Genomic DNA, 5,611 nt, shown 5'->3' on the forward strand with positions numbered 1-5,611 from the left:
GATCCCTTTGTTTCAACATGTGAGAAACCTTCCTGATAGATTCAATACATCCTGTCACTGTCCTGTCTGCAAATGACCCCCTTTCAGGCGTGTGGCTCTGATTCTCACCCCCCTGCCAAACTAGTTTAAACCCTCCCGAATCACACAAGCAAATCTCCCAGCTGGGATATTTTTGCCCTGCCCATTCAGGTGCAACCTGTCCTTCATGTACAGATCCCAGCTTCCCCAAAAGGTATCCCAATGGTCTAGGTATCTGCAGCCCTCCCTCCTGCACCAGCCTCGCAGACATGTGTTAAGCTGCATTCGCTGACTGTTCCTCATCTCACTATCTTGTGGCACCAGGAGCAAACTCAAGATCACTACTCTACTCGTCCTGCTCTGCAGCTTCCAACCTAACTCTCCGTAGTCACTTTTCAGACCCTCAATCCCTTTCCTGGCTATATCATTGGTGCCAATATGTATCACGATTTCTGGCTGCTCACCCTCCCCCTTCATTATCTTGCAAACCCAAATGGCAACAGCCCAGACCCTGGCATTGGGGAGGCAACACATTTTCCGGGAGTCCTATTCCTGACCACAAAATCTCCTGTTAATCCGTCTAACTATTGAGTCCCCTACCAGTAGTGCTTTTCTATTTTCCGCTCTTCCCTTCTGAGCCACAGTGCCAGGCTCAGTGCCAGAGACCTGACAACTATGGTTTTCCCCTGGTCGGCTATCCCCACCAGCAGTATCCAAAATGGTGTACAGTAGAGCCTCGACATAAGAACGACCCCGTTCACGAACAAATCAGTTTACGAACAGGATTGTACGTAAAGGTTTGCTTCAACGTACGTACAAAATTCAAGGTACAAATGAAGGGACAAACGCAAAATGCCCGTGTGTGACCATATGGTTTCATTGTTCTGCTTTGCTATGCACTTGTTGAACGCAAAAGCTCTCGGGCCCTGCGTGATCTCATTCAGTTCGTCTTTGGCGCGTGCACTGTGAACAGCCGTCCAAGCATTCTTACGCTATCCGAACAATGGGAAAAATTGATTCAGTTCGCGAACTTTACAGTTCGCAAACCGGGTCCCAGAATGGATTAAGTTCATAAGTCGAGGTGCTACTGTACTTATTGCTGAGGGGAACGGCCACAGGGGATCCCTGCCCTGACCGTCGGTTCCCTTTCCTCCCCCTGACAGTAACCCAGCTGTCCTTATACTGTGTCTGGGGAGTGACCACCTCCCTGTACATCCTCTCAATTTCCCCCTCAGCCTCCCGGATGATCTGTAGTCCATCCAGCCCCAGTTCCCTAACTCGGTTTTCGAGGAGCTGGAGTTGGGTGCACTTCCCACTTAAACCTTCCCAGAAGTCCTTCGCTCCTCCCTTGCACCTCTCAGCAAAATCATAGAGATGCAGGGAGAAACAGAGAGACATAGATATACAGAGGGGCAGAGTCATAAAGAAATATGGTCATAGAGAGACACAGAGAAACACAAAATCACACAGTCATCGAGATTAATCGACCTGGTCAGAGAGTTAAAGCAAGTCATGGACAGTCAAACAGTTACAGAGAGAGATAGATGTACAGAGACAGGGAGACGGAGAGACCTCGCGGTTTGTACAAGATGCCTCACTGGGAGGGGGAATCTCTCCTGTCCCCCCTGCACCCCCCAATAACCACCATCCTGACCCTCGGGAACGGGACATGTTGACACAGTCCGCTCTCCCTCGGCGCTTTTCCTTCCCGCGTGGCCCCGGCGCCATTTTAGCTTCAGGACCCGCGCGAGATGGCGGTTAACGGCCTCGTGCCCCAAGTGACCGTTAGCAGCTGCTTCAGGGGAAAGACTCTTTAAAGGGACAACCCTTTCAGGAGAGAGAAACAACAGGGCCGGCTCCGGGACTCGCCAAACTCAATAATAATGACAAATACACACACAGACAGAGAGGTGGGAGTGAACAAGAAATTGTGCGGCGGCACATCAAGACCAAAGGCCACTCTCCCGAAGGACGGCTGCCCCGGACTCGAAACGTTGACTCCGCTTTCTCTCTGTCTGTCTCTGGACAGATGCTGCCAGGCCTGAAGCACAAACAAGGTCCTCGGGGGTGAGTCCGAGTTCAGGATCCTATTAAGGTTCGGTTGGCAGATGGATGACAGTGTGGGAGGGTATGCAATGGGATTAGAAGAATAGAGGCGGAGACTGTTTCCTAAATGGGGAAAGGTTTCGGAAGCACAAAGGGACTTGGGAGTCCGAGTTCAGGATTCTCTTCAGGTTAACAGGCAGGTTGAGTTGGCAGTTAGGGAGTGTGAGAAACAAAACTCGCATATTAATAAATTTCAGAAGCAGCGAATTTTATTGATACGTACTTGCAAGAACGGGTGCCTAATGAGTAAGCACCCCGATCTGAGGGTTACATTCTGATTTATGCTGTTCAGCTGCATCTCTCGGTCCTCCCCTTTCACCCCATTGGTTACTTTTACAGTAGCGCGTAGCCTATCACAAGCTCTAGCTTCACTTCACCTTTGTCTAGCTTCTCTCCGCCTCTGTTTACTTCTCCCATTACTCTAAGCCTATCGCCTCTTACTCTTATTTATCTCATTCCTTATACGTGACTATCCTGGCATAGTTTGCTGTCTTCATGCGATCATCCTACCAAACTAAATTCCATCCATTGGCCACATCCCTCCTGAGACTGGCACACTATTCTCCTGTTACTGGTACATCCCGCTACACGGTCGCTCTGCCCTATTAGTCATAAATAATTTGGCCTGTTTTCGCTTCTCCTATTCTCCTATGCCTGGTACATCCTGCTCCACAATTGCTCTGCCCTATTAGTCAGAGATAATTCTACCTGTTTTTGCTTCTTTCTGTTTTCCTATGCCTGGTACATCCCGCTCCACAATGGCTCTGCCTTATTAGTCATAGATAATTCTATTTGTTTTCGGTTCTCACTGTTTAGTATTTGCATGCACAGCCTAATTTTATAATGTAAGCTTTTGCAGAAACAACACCTGTTCCCTTATTCTGCACAATTTTAACCCTATGCCTTACAGGAAGGCAAATGTAGTGTTAGCATTCATTTTGAGAGGGTTAGAATACAAGAGCAAGGATGTTCTGCTGAGGCTGTATAATGCTCTGATCAGACCACATTTGGGACATTGTGAACAGTTGTGGGCCCCCTATCTGAGGAAGGATGTGCTGAACTTGGAGGGGGTCCAGAGGGGGTTTACAAGAAAAATCCCAGGGATAAAGCACCTCTCAAATGAGGAGAGGTTGAGGACTCTGGTTCTTAACTCGATGGGGTTTAGAAAGATGAGAGAGAATCTAATTGAAACTTACAGAATATTGAAAGGCCCATTCATGCATCTGTCTAGATACATCTTTATTGATGCTATCGTCTGGGAAGTGTTTCCAAACAAACAGACCTATGGGGTGCAGGAAGACAGTTCCTTAAATGTGGCATTGCAGCTTGACACTGTGGTGAAGTAAGCGTTTGGCATGCTTGCCTTCACTGGTCAGAGCACTGACGACAGGAGTTGGGGCATCACGTTATAGCTGTACAGGATGTTGGTGAGACCATTTTTAGAATACTGTGTACAGTCCTGGTCAACCTGCTGTAGAAAGGATGTCGTTAAGCTCGAAAGGTTAGAGAAAAGATTAACAAAGATGTTACCAAGGTTGCAAGGTTTGAGTTATAAGCAGAAGCTTCATAAGCTGGGAGCTTTTCTCCCCTGGAGCGTTGGAGGCTGAGGGGTGACCTTATAGAGGTTATAAAATTACGAGGGGCACAGAAAAGGTAAATAGGTATAGTCTTTTCCCCAATGTAGGGGTGTCCAAAACTAGTAGGCATAGGTTTAAGGTGAGAGGGGAAAGATTAAAAAGGGACCTGAGAGGCAAATTTATCACACTGAAGGCAGCGAGTATATGGGATTGACAAAGGAGACAGAGAGGTGGGATTGACAAAGGAGACAGAGAGGATGTTTCCTCAGGTGTGACAATTTAGAACAAGGGGGTCATTGTTTCAGGAGAAGGGGGTGGGACAGATTGAAACGAGAGATGTTGAGAAATGGCTTCTCTCCAAGGCAGAGGGGGTGAGAATCTCTGGGAAATCACTTCCCAGTATGTGGGTGTATGTCGGGACACTGAATAAATTGAAGGAGGGGACAGACAGATTGTTAATCAGTGAGGTGTTAAAGGGAGGGGGCAGGAATTTGCAGTGAGGCTGGGATGAGATCAACTTAGATTACATTACAGTGTGGAAACAGGCCCTTCAGCCCGACAAGTCCACACCGACCCGCCGAAGCGCAACCCACCCATACCCCTACATTTACCCCTTACCTAACACTACGGACAATTTTGCATGGCCAATTCACCTTACCTGCACATCTTTGGACTGTGGGAGGAAACCGGAGCACCCGGAGGAAACCCACGCAGACACGGGGAGAACGTGCAAACTCCACACAGTCAGTCGCCTGAGGCTGGAATTGAACCCGGGTCTCTGGCGCTGTGAGGCATCAGTGCTAACCACTGTGCCACCGTGCCGCCTATTAGTCTCGTAGTAATCAAGACCATAAGATATAGCAGGCATTTGACCCATCAACTCTGCTCCGCCATTCCGTCATGGCTGATATGTTTGTTAACCCCATTCTCCTGCCTCCTCTCCGTAACAGTTGATCCTCCTACTGATCAAGAACCTATCTCTGTCTTAACGACATAATGACAGCCCTCTCCAGTAATGAATTCCACAGATTCCCCACTGTCTGGCTGAAGAAATTCCTCCTCATCTCCGTTCTAAAGGGAGTTCCCTTCACTCTGAGGCTGTGCCTTCGGTTCTTAGTCTCTTCTACTCGTGGAAACATCTTCTCTATGTCTACTCTATCCGGGCCTCTCAGAATTCTCCAACTTTCAACCAGATGCAGCCTCACCCTTCTAAAAAAGTCTAGACTCATATTCCTCAACCTCTCCTCATATGACAAGCTCTTCATCCCTGGGATATTTCTTGTAAATCCTTCTGCAGCCTTATCCCTTCCTCAATACTACCTGTCCTTCCATCTATCGTTGTGTCAGCAAAGAAACACTCAGGGCAATGAAATGAAACACTCATGTGAATGATGCTAGACCCAGAGCAAATGCCTCCTTGCCCCCAAAGACCAAGGCCAGAAGGGACCATTCTCAAACAATAAGCTGTTGTATTGGGGCAATCAATAGATTGATGTCCCAGGGCCAAAATGTGGGAATTCCCTGAAAACAAGATGCAAGGTAAAGCAATTAGCCATCAGTGTAACGTTCCCTCTTCCAATTCACATTGCCCTGTTGTTAATTTAGTTGATATAGATGGAACATCTCTATGATTTTAGATGATTGCAAACACTATCGATGATTAATAAATTCAAATGTAAAAAGATTCAAAAAGCTTGGGCAGACCTTCGCTCCATGCTGTAAGCAAGAGAAACACTAGCAATGTTTCAAAGTGGCTGGGTTTTTGAGGGTTAAGATAAACCAAAGAAAATCTCCACTTTCACTGATCCAGAAATGTTATAAAGTGCATATATATTATATTCTTTACCAGCCTTTCTTGGTTTTGAGATGATGAAAACTGAGTACACCAAATTGCTATCTGTTTTGGAGTC

General features: G+C 47.2%; 1 long non-coding RNA gene across 1 annotated transcript in view; it reads right to left on the reverse strand.

Moving 5' to 3' along the window:
• LOC122544658 overlaps window positions 1-5,611 on the reverse strand; it is a 13,637-nt gene extending 8,026 nt beyond the window's left edge. The window contains exon 1 of the long non-coding RNA XR_006310419.1: window positions 5,548-5,611. This is a non-coding gene — a long non-coding RNA (uncharacterized LOC122544658). The remainder of the gene's footprint in view (window positions 1-5,547) is intronic.

The sequence above is a fragment of the Chiloscyllium plagiosum genome, chromosome 50 (assembly GCF_004010195.1).
Source record: "Chiloscyllium plagiosum isolate BGI_BamShark_2017 chromosome 50, ASM401019v2, whole genome shotgun sequence".
Lineage (NCBI taxonomy): Eukaryota > Metazoa > Chordata > Chondrichthyes > Orectolobiformes > Hemiscylliidae > Chiloscyllium > Chiloscyllium plagiosum.